The sequence below is a fragment of the Schistocerca nitens genome, chromosome 4 (genome assembly GCF_023898315.1).
Source record: "Schistocerca nitens isolate TAMUIC-IGC-003100 chromosome 4, iqSchNite1.1, whole genome shotgun sequence".
NCBI classification, from domain to species: Eukaryota; Metazoa; Arthropoda; class Insecta; order Orthoptera; family Acrididae; genus Schistocerca; species Schistocerca nitens.
Window position 1 is genome coordinate 304,612,304 of NC_064617.1, and position 24,975 is coordinate 304,637,278.

A 24,975-nucleotide genomic window follows, 5' to 3' on the forward strand; every position below is an offset into this window, starting at 1 on the left:
CTGCTCTACAGCCGAGAGAAAAGTTAAATAACAATGGTGAGAGAACAAACTATATAAAAATACGAGTACGAGTGCGTCTCTGTGGCATGGTTGCCTACTTGCTTCACACGTTTCACCACGATGTGCTTTCTGCCTTTTTTCTTTTTTTCCCTTTATTGATTTTCGATTCCCCCCCACCTAGGGAGGGGCGGGCTGACAACAGCTTAATAGGCTGCTCTACAGCCGAGAGAAAAGTTAAATAACAATGGTGAGAGAACAAACTATATAAAAATACGAGTACGAGTGCGTCTCTGTGGCATGGTTGCCTACTTGCTTCACACGTTTCACCACGATGTGCTTTCTGCCTTTTTTCTTTTTTTCCCTTTATTGATTTTCGATTCCCCCCCACCTAGGGAGGGGCGGGCTGACAACAGCTTAATAGGCTGCTCTACAGCCGAGAGAAAAGTTAAATAACAATGGTGAGAGAACAAACTATATAAAAATACGAGTACGAGTGCGTCTCTGTGGCATGGTTGCCTACTTGCTTCACACGTTTCACCACGATGTGCTTTCTGCCTTTTTTCTTTTTTTCCCTTTATTGATTTTCGATTCCCCCCCACCTAGGGAGGGGCGGGCTGACAACAGCTTAATAGGCTGCTCTACAGCCGAGAGAAAAGTTAAATAACAATGGTGAGAGAACAAACTATATAAAAATACGAGTACGAGTGCGTCTCTGTGGCATGGTTGCCTACTTGCTTCACACGTTTCACCACGATGTGCTTTCTGCCTTTTTTCTTTTTTTCCCTTTATTGATTTTCGATTCCCCCCCACCTAGGGAGGGGCGGGCTGACAACAGCTTAATAGGCTGCTCTACAGCCGAGAGAAAAGTTAAATAACAATGGTGAGAGAACAAACTATATAAAAATACGAGTACGAGTGCGTCTCTGTGGCATGGTTGCCTACTTGCTTCACACGTTTCACCACGATGTGCTTTCTGCCTTTTTTCTTTTTTTCCCTTTATTGATTTTCGATTCCCCCCCACCTAGGGAGGGGCGGGCTGACAACAGCTTAATAGGCTGCTCTACAGCCGAGAGAAAAGTTAAATAACAATGGTGAGAGAACAAACTATATAAAAATACGAGTACGAGTGCGTCTCTGTGGCATGGTTGCCTACTTGCTTCACACGTTTCACCACGATGTGCTTTCTGCCTTTTTTCTTTTTTTCCCTTTATTGATTTTCGATTCCCCCCCACCTAGGGAGGGGCGGGCTGACAACAGCTTAATAGGCTGCTCTACAGCCGAGAGAAAAGTTAAATAACAATGGTGAGAGAACAAACTATATAAAAATACGAGTACGAGTGCGTCTCTGTGGCATGGTTGCCTACTTGCTTCACACGTTTCACCACGATGTGCTTTCTGCCTTTTTTCTTTTTTTCCCTTTATTGATTTTCGATTCCCCCCCACCTAGGGAGGGGCGGGCTGACAACAGCTTAATAGGCTGCTCTACAGCCGAGAGAAAAGTTAAATAACAATGGTGAGAGAACAAACTATATAAAAATACGAGTACGAGTGCGTCTCTGTGGCATGGTTGCCTACTTGCTTCACACGTTTCACCACGATGTGCTTTCTGCCTTTTTTCTTTTTTTCCCTTTATTGATTTTCGATTCCCCCCCACCTAGGGAGGGGCGGGCTGACAACAGCTTAATAGGCTGCTCTACAGCCGAGAGAAAAGTTAAATAACAATGGTGAGAGAACAAACTATATAAAAATACGAGTACGAGTGCGTCTCTGTGGCATGGTTGCCTACTTGCTTCACACGTTTCACCACGATGTGCTTTCTGCCTTTTTTCTTTTTTTCCCTTTATTGATTTTCGATTCCCCCCCACCTAGGGAGGGGCGGGCTGACAACAGCTTAATAGGCTGCTCTACAGCCGAGAGAAAAGTTAAATAACAATGGTGAGAGAACAAACTATATAAAAATACGAGTACGAGTGCGTCTCTGTGGCATGGTTGCCTACTTGCTTCACACGTTTCACCACGATGTGCTTTCTGCCTTTTTTCTTTTTTTCCCTTTATTGATTTTCGATTCCCCCCCACCTAGGGAGGGGCGGGCTGACAACAGCTTAATAGGCTGCTCTACAGCCGAGAGAAAAGTTAAATAACAATGGTGAGAGAACAAACTATATAAAAATACGAGTACGAGTGCGTCTCTGTGGCATGGTTGCCTACTTGCTTCACACGTTTCACCACGATGTGCTTTCTGCCTTTTTTCTTTTTTTCCCTTTATTGATTTTCGATTCCCCCCCACCTAGGGAGGGGCGGGCTGACAACAGCTTAATAGGCTGCTCTACAGCCGAGAGAAAAGTTAAATAACAATGGTGAGAGAACAAACTATATAAAAATACGAGTACGAGTGCGTCTCTGTGGCATGGTTGCCTACTTGCTTCACACGTTTCACCACGATGTGCTTTCTGCCTTTTTTCTTTTTTTCCCTTTATTGATTTTCGATTCCCCCCCACCTAGGGAGGGGCGGGCTGACAACAGCTTAATAGGCTGCTCTGCAGCCGAGAGAAAAGTTAAATAACAATGGTGAGAGAACAAACTATATAAAAATACGAGTACGAGTGCGTCTCTGTGGCATGGTTGCCTACTTGCTTCACACGTTTCACCACGATGTGCTTTCTGCCTTTTTTCTTTTTTTCCCTTTATTGATTTTCGATTCCCCCCCACCTAGGGAGGGGCGGGCTGACAACAGCTTAATAGGCTGCTCTACAGCCGAGAGAAAAGTTAAATAACAATGGTGAGAGAACAAACTATATAAAAATACGAGTACGAGTGCGTCTCTGTGGCATGGTTGCCTACTTGCTTCACACGTTTCACCACGATGTGCTTTCTGCCTTTTTTCTTTTTTTCCCTTTATTGATTTTCGATTCCCCCCCACCTAGGGAGGGGCGGGCTGACAACAGCTTAATAGGCTGCTCTACAGCCGAGAGAAAAGTTAAATAACAATGGTGAGAGAACAAACTATATAAAAATACGAGTACGAGTGCGTCTCTGTGGCATGGTTGCCTACTTGCTTCACACGTTTCACCACGATGTGCTTTCTGCCTTTTTTCTTTTTTTCCCTTTATTGATTTTCGATTCCCCCCCACCTAGGGAGGGGCGGGCTGACAACAGCTTAATAGGCTGCTCTACAGCCGAGAGAAAAGTTAAATAACAATGGTGAGAGAACAAACTATATAAAAATACGAGTACGAGTGCGTCTCTGTGGCATGGTTGCCTACTTGCTTCACACGTTTCACCACGATGTGCTTTCTGCCTTTTTTCTTTTTTTCCCTTTATTGATTTTCGATTCCCCCCCACCTAGGGAGGGGCGGGCTGACAACAGCTTAATAGGCTGCTCTACAGCCGAGAGAAAAGTTAAATAACAATGGTGAGAGAACAAACTATATAAAAATACGAGTACGAGTGCGTCTCTGTGGCATGGTTGCCTACTTGCTTCACACGTTTCACCACGATGTGCTTTCTGCCTTTTTTCTTTTTTTCCCTTTATTGATTTTCGATTCCCCCCCACCTAGGGAGGGGCGGGCTGACAACAGCTTAATAGGCTGCTCTACAGCCGAGAGAAAAGTTAAATAACAATGGTGAGAGAACAAACTATATAAAAATACGATAAAACGGTGACTTTGTAAACAACAGTAAAATGGCGGAAAGTTGCGGAACTTAAAATACAAAAACACGGCATTGACGATGAAGATGAAGACAACAGGAAAGAGACAGGCACAATTAAATCACATGGCGACAGTCTCGTTTCTGTTTGCACGAGATAAAAACACAACTAGCGACAGTATGGTGGCTGCTCGCAACACTGACAGGGGACGCACAAAACTGAACACTCACTTAAAACAGCACTTTAGAGACGACACGGGAGCATATGGGGGGGGGGGGGGGAGAAGACCTGGGCCTATGAGGGGGAAAAGGGGGGAGGAGAGGAAAGGTAAAAAAGGGGGAAGTGATGGAGGGAGGGGACATAGAAAAGAAACGTGGGGCGGACGCGAGAAGGAGTGGGAAAGGCAGTGGAGGGGATAGCAAAAAGGACTCGGGGCAGAGTAGGGAGGCAGAGAGAGCGTGGGTGGGGAAAAAACAGGATGGAAGGCGGGGAGAGGGAGCCTGGGAAAAGGACAGAGGAAGGGAGGGGTAGGCGAGGATCAGAGTTGATAGGCGGGATAAATGAAGGGAGAGAGGGCATCATCTGGGAGGGGAGTCGACTAAAGCCACCCTGGGAAAGGAAGGGTGTAGAGGTCGAGTGTAGGGGGGACACAACGGTGAAGGCACGGCAGACGGAGGGGGTTGGAGAGTTGAGGAGCAACCAGGGGACGAGGGGGATGAAGGCGGCAGGAGGTGTAGAGGGCACAGATATGTTAGAGGAAAAGGAGCAGAAGGGGGAAAGGAACCACGTTGTAGAGGATCCGTGTGGGGACAGGAGGCGTATACGGAAGGCGAGGCGGAGTGCATGGGGCTTGAGGATCTGGAGGAAATTATAGAATTTGGGGAGGGGGGGGGCGATGATACCCAGGCAGGACTGGCATAACAGAGGATGGGACAGATTAAGGATTTGTAGGTGTGGAGGATGGTGGAGGGGTTCAGCCCTCATGTCTGCCAGAGGCGGTTGTGGGCTTTGGATTGGATAGAGGGGGGATGAGGAATCCAGGTGATGTGATGGTCAATGGTGAGGCCAAGGTAGGTGAGGGTGGGGGAAAGGCGGACAGGACGGGCGCAGATGGTAAGGGAGAAATCAAGGAGCCGGAAGGAGTGAGTGAGCGTTACCTACCATCATAATGTAGTGTCAACAGTGAAGTACAGAAGGGGTAGTGTTGTGATATGGAGGTATCTCAAGTGATTATGATGTGGTCTCTTTATTTGACTAAAGAAAACTTTTTACAGCATTGCATACTGCGCACTGTAGACTGACAGTTTGGAGACAATGATTGTATCGGCACGACAATGCACCCTGTGAGAAGCAGCGTCTGTGAGGCAATGGCTGCGAATAATAACATTCCAGAAATGTACTGGCCTGTCCATAGTCCGGATCCGAACCCATTGGAACACCTCTGGGATGAGATAGAACGTCAGCTTCTCTCCAGACCGTAGCGTCCAACATTACTATCTTCTTTGGTTTTGGCTCTTGAGGGAGAATGGACTACCATTCTTTCACAGATATTCAGATACCTCATTAAATTGTCCCCAGCAGAGTTTTAAAACGCCATAAAGGCGATGGTTGGATACATCCCTTATTAATGTCCACTAAGAGGTATCAGGATACTTGTGATCAGGTAGCAACATCAAGCTGTCGAAATGTATCATACGATTTTAGTTTGTAAAATAATGGAACGAAGCAGCAACCATGGTCATTTCTCGCCAGTCGCTTTTAAACAAAAAAATTTCTTCACTCACACTCTAACTATGGGAAACATGGGAAAAGTAATGTCGAAGTAACCGAGTTCTAGTTTGAAATCCTGAAAGAGTCCTTGTTCTAACAAATTATTAAGCTGCAAACCAAAAGTGGACCGAACGAGGTGGCGCATTGGTTAGCACACTCGACTCGCATTCAGGAGGATTTGAAAAAATCTGCGTCTGGCCATCCTGAGTTAGGTCTTCCGTGATTTCCCTAAATCGCTTCAGGCAAATGCCGGGACGGTTCCTTTGAAAGGGCGCGGCAGACTTCCTTACCTATCCTTTCCTAATCCGAATGGGACCGATGACCTAGCTGTTTCGTGCCCTCCCCAAATTAAGCAACCAACCAAAAGTGGTAGCTTCACAAAAGTCATATTGGAAAACACACCGACAGCTGTAAGTTCAACCTCTTTACTGCGGCCGCACTCTCAGCGTACAAGGTCATCATCAGCCCACAATACGTCTCATTAGGGTATGCTCTGCTTCTAAATTTCTATCTTTGACACCACACATTTTAAATGTGGAAGAAAATTGGAAGAGGAATTTCACCTTATGCAAGACACATTTTTCTGTTTTATTTCACCCAGACACGTTTCAGCACATTTTGTGCTATCTTCAGTGTTTTTTTTTTCTTACACGATACTATTGGACATTTATTTTGGTAGCTATTCTGCTACAGAATCTACAACTTCTCATGGTTTTGATATTGTGGTGCTTTCTCATATGTTTTTGGCGAAGTGAATAGGCAGATTTCGTGACCGATGGTCGCTTGGCACTGCGCTGCCTATTCACTTCGCCAACAACATATGAGAAAGCATCACAATATCAAAAGCATGAGAAGTTGTAGATTGTGTAGCAGAATAGCTAACAAAGTAAATGTCCGATAGTATCATGTAAGTTAAAAAATAAAAAAAATAACCCACTGAAGATAGCACAAAATGTGCTGAAACGTGTCTGGGTGAAACAAAACAGAAAAAGATGTCTTGTATAAGGCGGAATTCCTCTTCCCATTTCGTAGTAAGCACGGACATAACAAGAATATCTGCAATAACACAAGGTGATTAGGGTTGGGTTTGGGTTGTTTGGGGAAGACCAGACAGCGAGGTCATCGGTCTCATCGGATTAGGGAAGGACGGGGAAGGAAGTCGGCCGTGCCCTTTCAAAGGAACCATCCCGGCATTTGCCTGGAGCGATTTAAGGAAATCAAGGAAAACCTAAATCAGGATGGCCGGACGCGGGATTGAACCGCCGTCCTCCCGAATGCGAGTCCAGTGTGCTAGCCACTGCGCCACCTCGCTCGGTAAGGTGATTAGAAGAAAATAGTCAATATCAAAATCATGATGGATTGTACATAGGCCTACAGACGCTAAGGTGATGTTTTGTGGCCCAGTGATTGTCTTATAAATCGAAACCGCTAGCACGAAGCGTGGGTCTCTTGACAGCTGACGATAGGTTTTCTAAGACGATTGTAATTAAATGTTTTGCAGCTGAGAAGTACCGGCTATCGAAAACTGCTCGCGTTATTTGCGCAGGAACTGTACGTGAAATTGACGACCTACTGCTGTGACGTGTTTGTGTGAGGAACGGGTGTATTGGTGGGGAGATATTGAGAGCTAGCCACCGATTGCAGGGAGGGGAGGTGGGCCCCTGGCTGTGCCCCTATCTGCGCTCCATGGCACTACGCAGTGGGCCCCGGCAAGTAATTTCCGGTGAGGAACATATTGTCGCCGGCGCCTCCCTATCGACCTGTGGAGCCGGACGCTTTGAAGGCGCCCGCATCTGCCGCAGCGTGTTTCCAGTGAAGCCCTGTACCTTGATTTGACGTTCGAGCGCCATGACACTTTGAACTGCCTACTAAATGATGCAACAGTGGCGTTACCAGAGCATCAACGTTGAATCTGTACTTACTTTTAAATTGTTTTATACATGAATTAAGCAGTCAACTAGAACTTTAGCTACGACAGTCTCATTCTACAATTAAAAAAAATCAAAGAGAAACAACAGATTTCATTTGTTTAATACAGATAAACTATTAGATACGTAAACACATCGCGTTGTTGCTGTTGTTTTTGTTGGGGTTTTCAGTCCTGAGACTGGTTTGATGCAGCTCTTCGTGCTACTCTATCCTGTGCAAGCTTCTTCATCCCCCAGTACTTACTGCCACCTACATCCTTCTGAATCTGCTTAGTGTATTCATCTCTTGGCCTCCCTCTACGATTTTTACCCTCCTCGCTGCCCTCCAATACTAAATTGGTGATCCCTTGATGCCTCAGAACATGTCCTACCAACCTATCCCTTCTTCTAGTCAAGTTGTGCCACAAACGTCTCTTCTCCCCAATCCTATTCAATACATCCTCATTAGTTATGTGATCTAGCCATCTAATCTTCAGCATTCTTCTGTAGCACCACATTTCGAAAGCTTCTATTCTCTTCTTGTCCAAACTATTTATCGTCCATGTTTCACTTCCATACATGGCTACACTCCATACAAATACTTTCAGAAATGACTTCCTGACACTTAAATCTATACTCGATGTTAACAAATTTCTTTTCTTCAGAAACGCTTTCCTTGCCATTGCCAGTCTACATTTTATATCCTCTCTACTTCGACCATCATCAGTTATTTTGCTCCCCAAACAGCAAAACTCCTTTACTACTTCAAGTGTCTCATTTCCTAATCTAATTCCCTCAGCATCACCCGACTTAATTCGACTACATTCCATTATCCTCGTTTTGCTTTTGTTGATGTTCATCTTATATCGTCCTTTCAAAACACTATCCATTCCATTCAACTGGTCTTCCAAGTCCTTTGCTGTCTCTGACAGAATTACAATGTCATCGGCGAACCTCAAAGTTTTTATTTCTTCTCCATGGATTTTAATACCTACTCCGAATTTTTCTTTTGTTTCCTTCACTGCTTGCTCAATATACAGATTGAATAGCATCGGGAAGAGGCTACAACCCTGTCTCACTCCCTTCCCAACCACTGCTTCCCTTTCATGTCCCTCGACTCTTATAACTGACATCTGGTTTTTGTACAAACTGTAAATAGCCTTTCGCTCCCTGTATTTCACCCCTGCCACCTTCAGAATTTGAAAGAGAGTATTCCAGTCAACATTGTCAAAAGCTTTCTCCAAGTCTACTAATGCTAGAAACGTAGGTTTGCCTTTCCTTAATCTAGCTTCTAAGATAAGTCGTAGGGTCAGTATTGCCTCACGTGTTCCGATATTTCTACGGGATCCAAACTGATCTTCCCCGAGGTCGGCTTCTACCAGTTTTTCCATTCGTCTGTAAAGAATTCGCATTAGTATTTTGCAGCTGTGACTTATTAAACTGATAGTTCGGTAATTTTCACATCTGTCAACACCTGCTTTCTTTGGGATTGGAATTATTATATTCTTCTTGAAGTCTGAGGGTATTTCGCCTGTCTCATACATTTTGCTCACCAGATGGTAGAGTTTTTTCAGGACTGGCTCTCCCAAGGCTGTCAGTAGTTCTAATGGAATGTTGTCTACTCCCGTGGCCTTCACATCGCGTATGTCATTGGATAGAGAAAGATTCAAAGTTTTGTCACAGCTGCGCTGTTGTTTGTTTGTACCAACATGGCGAATACACCACAAGAGAAATGGTTTTGTGTTGTAATTTGAGCGAAGTCAACCCGATGTTCAACTGCAACGTGCATTTCGCCATCGATTCAGCAAGAAGGCGCATGTGCACGAGCATATTTATGACTAGCATAAAAAATTCTTGGAAGTTGGTTGCATACGCAGAGGGAAGAGTACCTGCTGGCCACGCATGTCTGATGAAAATGTCTAGCGTATTCGAGATGCGTTCACACGGAGCCCTCGGTAGCCGACAAGGCGGGCAGGCCAGTCCTTCAGCTTCCTCAAACGACGCTGTAGCGTATTCTGAAACGACGCCTGCTTAGGAAGCCGTACAAGTTTCGGTTAGTGCAGGAATATAGTCCCAGGGACCATAACATAACGTGGAGATTTTGCATTTCAGTTCTCCTGGATATGGCAGGGGACACTTTTTTTTTCGAAAGATTCATCTTTTTGGACGAATCGACGTTTCATCCACCGGGTAAAGTAAACCGCCATAATGTAAGAAATTGGGGGTCACAAAATCCTGGCATCGTGAATTACCAAGAAACGCAGGCCGTCAGCTGGCAAAGGTTCAAAAATGTTCAAATGGCTTTGAGCACTATGGGACGTAAATTCTGAGGTCATCAGTCCCCTAGAACTTAGCACTACTTAAACCTAACTAACCTAAGGACATCACACACATCCATGCCTGAGGCAGGATTCGAACCTGCAACCGTAGTGGTCGCGCTGTTCCAGACCGTAGCACCTAGAACCGCATGGCCACTCCGGCCGGCGGCAAAGGTACACTTAAAATTAGTGAAGTTATGGAAATTTAACCATAAGAACAGTTGCGCAACTATTGTCACATAGCTGACAACATACTTTAGCGCCCTAATATTATGAAAACTGCCTTCATAAGCTTTGAAATAAAACCCCAATTGAAATGAAGATTAGAATGAGACCTTCTTAAAAGATTAAGAGCAGACATTCACAGCAGCGGAACAGCGACCTTTAAGGAAAAAAAATTGTAGTGCTGTCACAAGTCGCATACAATTTCCTTTATTAACAACTTTGAACGTCAAACTCGAGCATCTCGAGAAGCTTTCAATAGCCACCGGACCCACCTTAAAACGTATCTGCTGTGTACAGCGTCAGCATCAGACATATTACGTATTATACTTGATCTTATTGCACATATCCCAAGCTCTGCGTTTATGCCTTCGTTTCATAGTGTGTCTAACCTTGTGCAGATCTCCACTCTTAGAAAATTTAAAAGTTTCATTTCTGCCGCTTGGATTCTGCTTTCATACTAGCAACCCCTTGACTGCGAAGTCACAAAAGGCCAATGATGTTAACGGCTTTCGACGCTCCACGTGTTGTCTACCATGCATCCACAATATTAGCTGCTAATGGCAACAGGGACCGGGACTGGAAGTATCCAATGGTAAGCGCAGCACGAGGCTACGGAGTGTAGCTGAACTGCTTAGTCTACGAGTAACTAACAACAGTGCTACAGTCCTAGTGATATCGATACAATGCAGAGCAATGGCAGCGATAAAGAACGCAAACATGGCATTGTATCAACAACAACGGTTGCCGAAGTTGACATTTCATCAGAATGGAACTCAAGGAATTTCGCAGAGTCAGAAAGAAGTGGCAGCTGAAATATTAGCGTTTCTGTAGGATGAGTCAGTGGAGGTGTGGTACTTTACTTTACTTTTTCGTGTCCGGAAACTACAATTTGTTTGCCCAGTATTGGGCTATGTCCAATGCTTCTTCTTTAGCCAGCCATAGATCGTCGAGGGTGCATCTGCGGGGGCAGGCAGGGCATTGTAGATGTTCCGTGTCCTGTCGAGTGCCGCAGTCGCATTTGTCGTCATTTTCGTCCAACATCCCCATTTGATCAGATTAGATTTCACAGGAGCCACCCCAGTTCTGATGCGGTTAAGCATTCTCTAGGTTTTCCAATCACCAGAAACGCCGCACGGTGGGTCCTCTCTTAGTGGATAGTAGATGGGGGGCTCATCTAAGGCGCAACTTACGAAACGGCGTCTGGATATGAGTCTGCTGGGGCCACACACTAGGCCAAATATTGAGTGACGGGCATCAAAAGTTTGTTTTAGCTTCTCGGTATGTTCTTGGGCTTTCCTACGTGAGTCAGGGTTTGTGAAACATGCGGCCCTGTAAAGATTTTCTGTGGGGGTAGGTTTCATGCAGCCAGTCACTATCCTGCATGTTTCATTCAAGCTAATATCTACCTTTTTTGCGTGGCCGGATCTGCACTATACCGGGCATGTATATTCGGCAGTTGAGAAGCACAAAGCTTGGGCTCAAGTTCTGACCACGGTAGGTTTGGCACCTCATTTGCTATTGGACAGCTTTCTTATTAGGGAATTTCGTGCTTCTACTTTTTTCGCAATTATATTTGTATGTCAATTTTCTGTCCAGCACGACGCCAAGATAGGTGGGAGTATCTGTGTGTTCTAGTAGTGTCCCATCCCAGGTAACATTGAGCCTGTACTTTGCCTGCCTCGAGTTCAGGTGGAATGCACTCACTTGAGTTTTGGAGGGATTGGGTTTTAGAGAATTCTTTTTGTAGTAGGTTGACATTGTAGAAAGGGCGGTTTCTAGTTTCTCCTCGATGGCTTCAAACCTGTTGCCTTGAACTGTTATTGCCAGGTCGTCTGCATATACAAAAGTTTTGGTTTTGTCTGGAGTTGGTGTGGTATACTATATGCTCGACCGTGTGGACAATATTCGTGAGGAGTACAATGGTGCTGACAGTGCTTACCAAGTGAAAGTGATACTGAAACAGGTGTCGAGCCGTGTAGTTCGTCATCGTTGTGGGACAGGGAGCCATAAAACCCGTCTCTAATGAAACGTAGTAAAGGACAATCGTTTCCAAGGAGCGAATACTAAACATAATTACGTACACGGAAGTTCATCCGCAGCAGAGTAAAATTTCGAGTTAGTCTGCAGCAATATGACCATATAGTGCATAAGAAAAACTACGATTATTCAACGGAGGAGAAGGTGCACTTGTTACAAAAACTGATGTTTGCGCGTGTTAAGGATGCTCGATACAATTTGCAGACTGTGCATGATAGTGACCTATTATGTTATGCATATCAAACTGCCGGCGAAATAGATTACAGTGATTTCCATGGAAGCCGTGGATGGTTGCACAGCTTTAAACAGTGCTACAGAATTGGATGACGTAAGATAACGAAATTTTCAACAAAGTTTCACCTTGACGATGTACAGCAAACTGCTGAATCGACGAGAAAATTTGTAGAAGAGGGAGACAAACTTATCCCGTCGTTCAGTAAGGAATTTGTTTTCAACTACGAACAGCCGGGATTTGAAGAGGACATGCATATCAAAGGAACCCTGTGAATTAGAGGTACCAAGAGAGTTGTAGCAAGATCAAGCAATATCAAAGTCTTAACGCATTGTTATACAATTATTCCGACTATTAACCCGGGTGGAAAGTTTTTTATTGTGCTGCGAGAGGTTGAGGGTGCCCTACTCCCTACGATTCTTTCTCGTGTGCGTGATCTTGCATGGCCAGTAGGGAGAATATTTACGTTACAGCAAGCAAGAGTAGGAAAAGAGGCGGAAGAGAACTACAACTGTGGTATGAGCGCTGCTTTTGGCCAATAGCTGATCAAAATAACTTGCTTTTGCTTGATTCCTGGGCTATGTATAAAAATCATACTCCTTCAGAGCAAACTATCCCTCCTGGAAAGCGTATGACATAACAATTTATACCACCTGGAACCACTGGAAAAAATTCGGCCTCTGGGTGCTTTTTTTTTTTCGTGCCTATAAAACATATAATCACACTTTCTGCAGCTACGCTTTAAAGGATATCCACTGTCACGATAAGTTCCACGACAGACTATTTCGCATTCGATTGCATGCCATTATAGTTTATCACCCCGTTACACAAATATGATTTCGTATGCAATCTTTAAGAGGGGATACGTTGCTGAACGACCTGCACGGTTTGTAACTCCCAAGTAGTTCGCCTCCGATCTTGATGACGCGGATCTTTGTGACCACTGTGGCGCGCCATTTTACATTCGGTGTTCATGGTGCAAGTTAATGGTTTGTTTTGAATATTTCTTGAATGTCGATGATGTGTGTTTTGTGAAGTGTAATGCAAACATCCGATTGACGGTTGATCTTTGCACCTTCTGGACAGTCATTTCCTGTCGCCCTGCTGATGGTTGTGGTGAGTCAGAGACTTCGCACTCAGGGTGTTCCCTGTTAGCTATAACTCCATGAGTAATTTTACTTCCACCATTCTCAGTGGATATAAATTGTACCCAGTTACTGTTGACTGATGTAAATGCATTGTCAGAATTTAGTCTTGAGTGTGTTAGTAGAGCTGCCAATATTGTAGTAGCTTTTCAAAGTTATTATTATTATTATTATTATTACTATCATTATTATATTATTTGTTGTAGTAGTAGTAGCAGTAGTAGTAGTTGTTGTTGTTGCAAAGGTAGTAGTAATGGTAGTAGTAGTAGTAGTAGTAGTAGTATATTTAACACTATCGAAGCTGTAATGCGGCTCCTATGTTATGCTAACGTTATTTGAAACGTCAAGGATTCTTGGTTATATGTAGCAGAGAGACTGAAAACCCTAATTTTAGCAGGTAAAGTAAATGTTTCAATAAAAGCAAATGTCACTGCGGCTTCTTAAGTCTTCGTGAAGCAGGTTTCATAGTGCGTGAACTGCAGTTCCTTCCACAAACTGTAACAATGCCAAGACTGCTTAAAAGCTCTCGAACACCCCTTGTATCAGCCATATCTGTCTCAAATTGACTTGTTTTTCTTTTGGACACGGAACTGCAGGAGTTTCATTGGTTTCAGTTTGGAGTACAGATCGAAGGCCTGCTATCAAAGTGGGGACGCATATGTACAACCGTACGGTTGGGTCTGCCATTTTAAAAACTTTTACCAAAATCGGGAGTAGTTATAAAGCAAGCTTTGTTATTTCTTATAAATCTAGTGACTTGGGAAGGAATGTGGAGTCACCTTGTTGAGTAATTTTATGTTCCTCGCTGCTTTCAGTATCAGAATTTTTAAAAATTTTGCAAAATATTTCTTAAATCAGAAATACTGTGAAACATATTTACTCTTCTTTGTCGGTGAAGGAGATGATAAAATTGTTGTGTTGGCAGAAGAGCCAACACCGTGTTACGAGAGGAGGCCGAAATGCACGCGTTTTAGCTCACGCAGGCTGGCGTGAGGAGGGAAGGACTATACTGACGTAAGGTCTGGAACACGACAAGGAATTAGAATTAAGAAAGCGGACGTAATTAGTTTGATACTTAACTTTAATCCATTAATGATGAACGTCGCTCGTGACGGTACATGATTCACAATACTGTCTGTTCAGAATTCATTCTAATTACTGAATATGGCGCCTTGCTACTTCGTAGCAAATGACGTAGCTGAAGGCTATGCTAAACTATCGTCTCTGCAAATGAGAGCGTATGTAGGCAGTGGACCATCGCTACCAAAGTCGGCTGTACAACTGGGGCGAGTGCTAGGAAGTCTCTCTAGACTAGACCTACCGTGTGGCGGCGCTCGGTCTGCAATCACTGATAGTGGCAACACGCGGGTCCGACGTATACTAACGGACCGCGGCCGATTTAAAGGCTACCCACCTAGCAAGTGTGTGTCTGGCGGTGACACCACAAAAATACTCTCTTATTAAAGTGATTACCTGTCAAAAGACTGAACTAACGTCTTTTGAAGTGGGACCGCTACGAGACGTGCAGGGAGAGAGTCAGCAAGGTTCTGGAAGATACCGACAGGGATGTGGAGCCACCTGCTCTAGATTCCTCGGTTGTGGATCACTGGCGCGAACAGCCCTATTGAAGTGGTCACAGATTCTCGAACGCGTTTAAATCCGGGAGTTTGGTGGCCAGGAGAGTGTTCCTCGAACCATGCAAGCACACTGCGAGCTGCGTGACATGTTGCATTATCCTGTTGGTATATGTCATCGTGCCGAGGAAAAACAAATTGCATGCAGGGATGGTCATGATCCCCAAGGATAAATGCATGCTTGTGTTGAGCCATTGTGCTTTCCAGAATGTGGAGAGCCCAGGAAATGCCATGAAAACATTCCCCCAGTCCGTAATGCATGCAGGGTGTTAGCTATCAAACGTTTCACTTCCTACAAGGCAACAGCCGCCTGTCGGTGGAACATAAAACGTGTTTAAAAGCCACCTGTAGCCACTCAGTGGACCTCCAGTTAGGTACTGGCGTGCAAATTCCAGCCTTTGTCGTCGATGAACAGCAGTTAGCAGGGGTGCGTGAAATGTGCGCCTGCTGCGGCGGCCCATACGCATCAACGTTCCCTCAAAGGTCGTTGAGGAGACATCGCTGATGGCCCCTTGGTTCATCTAGGCTGTCGGTTGCTCAACTGTTGCACGACTATTCACCCGTTCACGTCGCCACAGCCATCGTTCTCCCCTGTTACCTATGGCCCGTGCTGCACCACAGCCACCTCGGCGTAGGTTTTGCATAGCTCCATTTTGTCGTACTGTAACCACAGCGGTACGCGAACAGTTTACAAACTTAGCCGTTTCGGAAACGCTTGCACCGTTGGCCCGAAATCCAATGATCATGTCGTTTCGGACGTCAAGTAAGTCGCGCCGGTTCCGCATTACAACTACGGTTCCACTCTCTCCCGCATCCCCGCGACGCGCTTTATACGAGGTGTGGCTAGAAAAAAACCGGACTAGTACTGGTGAAACAATACAACGAATGCAATAAGGCTGAAAGTCGCGTGGCCTGTCACGTGACTCTCGCTCCGCCTACTGCTCGAGTTTCATCTGCCTCCTGCACTCAGTCTGTCCGTGGCGTCTGTTTTAAGTAGTTGACGTTTTGTCTGTGCGTCGGAAAATGTTGAGTGTACAGAAAGAACAGCGTGTTAACATCAAATTTTGTTTCAAACTAGGAAAATCTGCAAGTGAAACGTTTGTAATGTTACAACAAGTGTACGGCGATGATTGTTTATCGCGAACACAAGTGTTTGAGTGGTTTAAACGATTTAAAGATGGCCGCGAAGACACCAGTGATGACACTCGCACTGGCGGACCATTGTCAGCAAAAACTGATGCAAACATTGAAAAAATCGGTAAACTTGTTCGACAAGATCGCCGTTTAACAATCAGAGCAGTGTCTGAGTTAACAGGAGTTGACAAGGAAAGTGTTAGGCAGATTCTTCATGAAAGTTTCAACATGAACAAAGTGTGTTCAAAAATGGTTCCAAAGTGTCTCACAATTGAACAGAAGGAACGCCGAAGAATGATTTGTTCTGACATCCTGGAAAACATTGAAAGTGATCCCACCTTCTTACAAAATGTTATTACTTGCGATGAATCGTGGTTTTTTACTTACGATCCCGAAACTAAACGCCAATCGATGCATTGGAAAACTCCTGGTTCTCCACGACAAAAAAAAGCACGAATGTCAAAATCGAAATTCAAGGCAATGATGATTGTTTTTTTTTGACATCAAAGGGATTGTGCACATTGATTGGGTACCAGAGGGTCAAACAGTGAATCAGCATTACTACATTAGCGTCCTGGCTACCCTACGTGAGCGAGTACGGAGAAAACGGAACGATTTGTGGAGAAAAAAGTCATGGATCCTTCACCAAGACAATGCCCCAGCTCACAGTGCGTTGTCAGTGAAGACGTTTTTGGCAAAACACAACATTCCCATCTTAGATCATCCACCCTACTCACCTGATTTGGCCCCCTGTGACTTTTTTCTTTTCCCTAAAGTCAAGTCAGCTTTGAAAGGAACTAGATTTGAGACTGTTGAAGCAGTAAAAGAAAAAGCGACGGAAGTAAGGTATGGACTTACCGAAAATGATCTGCAGCATTGCTATGAACAGTGGAAAATTCGTATGGAGCGGTGTAGAGACCGAGGAGGAGAGTACATTGAAGGAGATAACATGAAATTGTAAATAATTGTAAATAAATGTTTTTTCCAGCATCAGTCCGGTTTTCTTCTAGCCGCACCTCGTACACTGAAGCGCCAAAGAAACTGGCATAGACATGCTATTCAAATACAGAGATATGTGAACAGGCAGAATAAGGCGCTGCAATCGGCAATGCCTACATAAGACGACAAGTGTCTAACGCAATTGTAGATCGGTTACTGCTGCTAGAATGGCAGGTTATCAAGATTTAAGTGAGTTTTAACGTGGTGTTATAGTCGGCACACGAGCGATGGGACACAGCATCTCCGAGGTAGCGTTGAAATGGGGATTTTCCCGTACGACCATTTCAAGAATGTACCGTAAATTTCAGAAATCCGGTAAAACATCAGATCTCCGACATCGATTCCGGCGGAAAAAGATCTTGCAAGAAGGGGACGAACGACGACTGAAGACGAGCGGTCAACGTGACAGAAGTGCAACCCTTCCGCAAATTGCTTCAGATTTCAATGCTGGGCCATCGCAAGTGTCAGCGTGCGAACCATTCAGTGAAACATCATCGATATGGGCTTTCGGAGCCGAAGACCCACTCGTGTACCCTTGATGACTGCACAACACAAAGCTTTGCGCCTCGCCTGAGCACGTCAACACCAACACTGGACTGTTGATGACTGGAAACATGTTGCTTGATCGGACGAATCTCGCTCCAAATTGCGTCGAGCGGATGGACGTGTTCTGGTATGGAGACAACCTCATGAATCCTTGGACCCTCCATGTCAGCAGGAGACTGTTCAAGATGGTGGAGGCTCTGTAATAGTGTGAGGCGTGGGCAATTGGAGTGATATGGAACCCCTGATACGTCTAGATACCGCTCTGACAGGTAACACGTATGTAAGCATCATGCCTGATCACCTGCATCCATTCATGTCCATTAAGCATTCCGACGGACTTGGGAAATTCCAGCAGGACAATGTGACACTCCACACGTCCAGAATTACTGCAGAGTGGCTCCATGAGCACTCTTCTGAGCTCAAGTCCTTCCGCTGGCCATCAAACTCCCCAGACATGAACATTATTCAGCATATATGCGATGCCTTGAAACGTGCTGTTCAGAAGAGATTTGCACCCCCCTCGTATTCTTACGGGTTTATGGACAGTCCTGCAGGATTCAGGGGTGTCACCTGCCTCCAGCACTACTTCAGACATTAATCGAGTCCATACCACGTCCTGTTGTGGCACTTCTGCTCGCGGGGGCCCTACACGATATTAGGCAGTTGTACCAGTTTCTTTGGCTCTTCAGTATATACCTTCCACTGCTATTGCTGCCACGTGCCGTCTGTGAGTGGTTATTGCACGTTCAATTCGAACATGGTCAGTGGTCACATGAACGTGACTGGACCCTGTTAGTCTTCACGACATTGTGCACACTGTAGTTTAGTTAGCGTAACCTTCTCTTCGCAGTTGTCGCTTTGAACAATTACTGCGAGCTACCTTGTTGTTATGCGATGTACGCTGTGTATGTCCTTTTTTTTTTACTCTTCAACCATCTTACTTGTCTGATGCTGTCCGCCTCTCATTCATGTGCCAGCCTCTACATCTCAGAGTAGCATTTGCAACCTCCTTCCACAACTATTTGCTGGCTGTATTCCAGTCTCTGTCTTCCTCTACAGTTTTTACCGTCTACAGCTCCCTCTAGCACCATGGACGTTATTCTCTTATACAGAAACAGATGTCCTATCTTCCTACACATTCAGTATTTTCCATATATTCCTTTCGTCTCCGAGTCTGCGCAAAACCGCCTCATCCCTTATCTTATCAGTCCACCAATGTTCAGATATGTGTGAATTTCTAAGGGACCAAACTGCTTAGGTCATCGGTCCCTAGACTTACACACTACTTAATCTAACAGATGTCTAGAATAATACTCACACCCATGCCCGAAGGAGGACTCGAACCTCCGGCGGGAATGGCCGCGCACTCCGTGAAATGACGCCTCAAACCGCGCGGCATCAGTCCACCTAATTTTCAAAACTCGTCTGTAGCGCCACATCTCAAATGATTCGATTCTCTTCTGTACAGTCCATCTGTGCTCCAAACGTACATTCTCATAAATTTCTTCTTCAAATTAAGGCCTATGTTTGATACTAGTAGACCTCTCTCGGCCAGGAATACCCTTTTTGTCAATGCAAGTCTGCTTTTGATGTCCTCCTTGCTCCATTCGTCATTGGTGATTTTGCTGCCTCCTCTACTTCCTGACCATCAATCCTAATGTTAAGTTTCTCGCTGTTATCGTTCCTAGTACCTCTCATTAATTTGATCTTTCTTCAATTTACTCTCAGTCAACATACCGTGCTCATTACAATATTACTTCCATTCAACAGATGCTGTAATTCTTCTTCACTTTCATTGAGGATAGCATTGTCATCAGCGAATCGTATCATTGATATCCTTTCAGCTTGAATTTTAATTCCACTCTTAAGCCTTTCTTTTATTTCCGTCATTGCTTTTTCAACTTATAGATTGAACAGTATTGGCGAGAGACTGCGTCCCTGTCTTACACCCTTTTTAATCGCAGTACTTCGTTCTTGGTCTTCCACTCTAACTGTTCCCGCTTGGTTCTTGTACATATTTATATTAGCCGTCTTTCCCTATAGCTTACCCCTATTTTTCTCAGAATTTCGAACATCGTGCACAGTTTGACGTGTCCAGGTCGAAAAAATCCTGTGAACATGTCTCGATTTTTCTTTAGTCTTGCTTCCATTAACAACCGCAAAGTCAGAATTGCCTCTCTGGTGCCTTTACCTTTCCTAAAGCCAAACTTACCGTCATCTAACACATGATCAATTTTCTTTTCCTTTCTTCTGTATATTGCTCTTCTCAGCAATTTGAATGCATGAGCTGTCAAGCTGATGCTCGCTCTTGTCATCTCTTTCAGTCCGGAATTGTGTGGATGATATTTTTCCGAAAATATATCGCCGACTCATACATCCTACAAACCAACGTGAATAGTCGTTTTACTACCACTTCCCTCGATGATTTTAGAAATTCTGATGGAATGTTATCTGTCTCTTCAGCCTCATTTAATATTAAGTCTTCCATAGCTCTTTTAAGTTCTGATTCTAATGCTGGAACGCTATCTCTTCTAAATCAACTCCTGTTTCTTCTCCTGTCTCATCAGACAAATCTTCCTCCTCACAGAGGCCTTCAGTGTACTGTTTTCACCTGTCCGCTCTCTCCTTTGCGTTTAACACTGGATTTTCAGTTGCACACTTAATGTAGCCACCCTTGCCTTTCATTTAACCGAAGGTTGCTTTGATTCGAAAACTGAAAGAAAGAATGGAAGTCTCAGTCTTGGTAACCCGGTCAAAATCTGCGGTCTGGCGTTCGCAGCTGCCGCAATCTGTGCCGCCTCCGCCGGAATCACTGGAAATCATGGAAGTCTGGATTGCGACAACCGCGTAGAACTCGCGGTGTGTAAACTAAGACGTAGGCCGTTGCCGTGACCAGGACGCCACACTGCCTCTTAGGTGACGTAATTCCACCATCTGCATAAGTTTCTGTCAATTTTTCTGTCACGAATAATTCTTATAAATATGCTCTTTGTAAAACTATCACAAATCAGTGAAAACACTGAGGTAATTACTTACACAACATGGAATTTCCTCCCTTCCAACTATTCGCAGAAACACCTCACACGTTTCACACTGAGGTGACAAAAGTCATGGAATTGCGATACAGATGGCTGTAGTGTCGGGTGCAAAAGATGTGAAATGGCAGTGCACTGGCGGAGCTGTTATTTGTAATCAGGTGATTCACGTTTTCGTCGCAGTTATGGCCGCACGACGGGAATTAACAGCATATGAACGCGAAATGGTGGTTGGAGCTAGACGCATGGGACATTCCATTTCGTAAATAGTGAGCGAATTCAATATTCCGAGATTCACAGTGTCAAGAATGTGCCGAGAATACCAAATTCCAGGCATTACCTTTCACCACGGACAGCGCAGTCTCTGACGGCCCTCACTTAACGAGCGAGAGCAGTGGCGTTTGCGTAGAGCTGTCTGTGCTAACAGAGAAGCAACACTGCGTGAAATAACCGTAGAAATCAATCTGGGACGTACGACGAGCGTATACGTTGTGAACGTGCTGCGAAATTTGGTGTTAACTGTTGGTTCATTGATTTGGGAAAAGGGACGAAAGGCTCTAACATGGACATTAAGCGTTTCCGGACACATGTCCACATAACAACTTTTCTTTATTTGTGTGTGAGGAACGTTTCCTGAAAGTTTGGCCGTACCTTTTTGTAACACCCTGTATATCACAGCTGTGGATTCCACATGGTGTGGCCGGCCGAAGTGGCCGTGCGGTTAAAGGCGCTGCAGTCTGGAACCGCAAGACCGCTACGGTCGCAGGTTCGAATCCTGCCTCGGGCATGGATGTTTGTGATGCCCTTAGGTTAGTTAGGTTTAACTAGTTCTAAGTTCTAGGGGACTAATGACCTCAGCAGTTGAGTCCCATAGTGCTCAGAGCCATTTGAGCCCTTTTTCCACATGGTGTCTGTTCTTTCGAAAATGTCCGAAAGAACAGACACCACATATTCATGTAACTGATTCGGCTCGATGGCTAAGGAATACACCACCCTCAGCGCAGATCCACAATTACGTTCGACCTCCTGTGGGAATTTCAAAGTAGTGAGCATGTAGAAACGTGGATAGGGACTGTGGTTAGGTGGCGCAAGGTGGAAATATGGGTCGGCCGATAGTCCGCGCAATTGCCATAAACACTGTCCTGTAGCGCAGTGGTTGAAGCAGCTGCCTAGTAAGCAGGATATGCCGGGTTCGAATCCCTGCCCGGCACACATTTTCACTCGTCGCCACAGCATCGGCATAAACTCCCGATACAGCTGGCGTCAATAGTCCCTTCCTCTTCCATTCCTCCCCCCCCCCTCCACCTTCAATTTATTTAATAAGCGCTACAAGCCTAGGCGGACACACGACGACAAAATCAATCTCGATTCCTCGTTGTCTCATCCTCCATTTTCCGGGAATCCAAGAAATGTTGCGGGCATTAACTGGTTATGAATTTTGCGGACCATCATGTAACGATGCAGACAGTGTGACATGGAAGTTCGGATGAGTCCACGGAAAGCAGACGTGGTTAAGGCGAACGCTCGCGATAAGTCCCAGACTGACATATACACTCCTGGAAATTGAAATAAGAACACCGTGAATTCATTGTCCCAGGAAGGGGAAACTTTATTGACACATTCCTGGGGTCAGATACATCACATGATCACACTGACAGAACCACAGGCACATAGACACAGGCAACAGAGCATGCATAATGTCGGCACTAGTACAGTGTATATCCACCTTTCGCAGCAATGCAGGCTGCTATTCTCCCATGGAGACGATCGTAGAGATGCTGGATGTAGTCCTGTGGAACGGCTTGCCATGCCATTTCCACCTGGCGCCTCAGTTGGACCAGCGTTCGTGCTGGACGTGCAGACCGCGTGAGACGACGCTTCATCCAGTCCCAAACATGCTCAATGGGGGACAGATCCGGAGATCTTGCTGGCCAGGATAGTTGACTTACACGTTGGGTGGCACGGGATACATGCGGACGTGCATTGTCCTGTTGGAACAGCAAGTTCCCTTGCCGGTCTAGGAATGGTAGAACGATGGGTTCGATGACGGTTTGGATGTACCGTGCACTATTCAGTGTCCCCTCGACGATCACCAGTGGTGTACGGCCAGTGTAGGAGATCGCTCCTCACACCATGATGCCGGGTGTTGGCCCTGTGTGCCTCGGTCGTATGCAGTCCTGATTGTGGCGCTCACCTGCACGGCGCCAAACACGCATACGACCATCATTGGCACCAAGGCAGAAGCGACTCTCATCGCTGAAGACGACACGTCTCCATTCGTCCCTCCATTCACGCCTGTCGCGACACCACTGGAGGCGGGCTGCACGATGTTGGGGCGTGAGCGGAAGACGGCCTAACGGTGTGCGGGACCGTAGCCCAGCTTCATGGAGACGGTTGCGAATGGTCCTCGCCGATACCCCAGGAGCAACAGTGTCCCTAATTTGCTGGGAAGTGGCGGTGCGGTCCCCTACGGCACTGCGTAGGATCCTACGGTCTTGGCGTGCATCCGTGCGTCGCTGCGGTCCGGTCCCAGGTCGACGGGCACGTGCACCTTCCGCCGACCACTGGCGACAACATCGATGTACTGTGGAGACCTCACGCCCCACGTGTTGAGCAATTCGGCGGTACGTCCACCCGGCCTCCCGCATGCCCACTATACGCCCTCGCTCAAAGTCCGTCAACTGCACATACGGTTCACGTCCACGCTGTCGCGGCATGCTACCAGTGTTAAAGACTGCGATGGAGCTCCGTATGCTACGGCAAACTGGCTGACACTGACGGCGGCGGTGCACAAATGCTGCGCAGCTAGCGCCATTCGACGGCCAACACCGCGGTTCCTGGTGTGTCCGCTGTGCCGTGCGTGTGATCATTGCTTGTACAGCCCTCTCGCAGTGTCCGGAGCAAGTATGGTGGGTCTGACACACCGGTGTCAATGTGTTCTTTTTTCCATTTCCAGGAGTGTATTTTCATTTCTCAGTAATAGGTAGTGTGACTTCACCTAACACAGCTGATGTCAAAGAACTCGCAGTCAGGAAATAAATTGCGTAATTCTTCGTACAGTTGTGGATCGCCAATAATGTTTGTTCCATCAGACATGCATGTAGGGATATTTATTTTCGCTGTCCCCACTTATCTGTAATTTTCGCACAGTGAAGTAATCAGTGTTATCACGAGGGTCGTTCCTGCCATGGCCGTGGGGAGGGTGCAGCGCAACATGGTTTTACGTTCCATTGGATGATGATGATGATGATGTTTGGTTTGTTGGGCGCTCAACTGCACGGCTATCAGCGCCCGTACAAATTCCCAACCTTTGCTCAGTCCCATTTCGCCACTTTCATGAATGATGATGAAATGAGGAGGACAACACAAACACCCAGTCATTCGAGGCAGGTGAAAAATCCCTGACCCCGCCGGGTATCGAACCCCGGACCCCGCGCTCTGGAAGCGAGAACGCGACCGCGAGACGTTCCATTGGAGCATACAGAACACCTCCAGGGCTCCAGGGGGGGGGGGGGGGGGGCACTACTGATACTCATGGGGTTGTGTCCCCTGGATATCAAAATTAGGGAACAGGCGGCCTGGTATTGGGTAAAAAGGTGGGAAGTAGAAAAAATCGAAAACATTTGGGGGCTGCGGGTGGGAGATAAGTTTGCAATTAGAAGAAGAGGAGAAGAACTATGGCAGAAACTCTGGGACAGAGAGGAAACAGGCAGAATGACTCACCAGCTGCTGCCAAATATTAAAGAACGGCTCCAACTTTCGCATTTTGAACCTAACAAAGGACTGCTGCACTTCCTTACTGGTCACGGACCGTATCCGGCATATCTTTGCCGTTTCGGGAAAAGGGCTACCCATCGCGTGACTGTGGAGCTGAGATAGGCACTCCGGATCACGTGATCTACGAGTGTCCCATTTTCGATGATGTAGCCACTGACCTAAGACACCAGCTACCAAATAACGACACTTATCACCTAATTAGGAACCCGACTACATTCAAGATTCGAAACCGTCTTGCCAGATATCGGCAAAGGTCCTGCGCGAATATCGTAGGGAAAATATATGACCTATTGATCACTATGTGACACACTGCGACCTATCCCATTCCGCCAGGGCGTGGACTGGCCAATCGCCGTAACGGTAGGAATCCGCCACGTCTTGGAACAGGGGGAAGGTGCGCAAATATTTCGGACTTGACAACTGCACACCGATAATGACTTAGTAGGTAGGCAATTTTAAGTAGAAAGTAGATTAGGATACCGTTTAAAAAAATCAGTGTTGTCGTATTTTATTGAAATTGTGCATACTTTGTTAGGGCTCAATGTCAGGGCGTCAGCAAAGTACCTA

At 45.8% G+C, this 24,975-nt stretch overlaps 1 protein-coding gene across 2 annotated transcripts in view; it reads left to right on the plus strand.

Moving 5' to 3' along the window:
• The window catches only part of LOC126253306 (receptor-type tyrosine-protein phosphatase N2), a 449,946-nt gene that overhangs the window by 323,743 nt on the left and 101,228 nt on the right, over positions 1–24,975 (plus strand). The window lies entirely within an intron of this gene.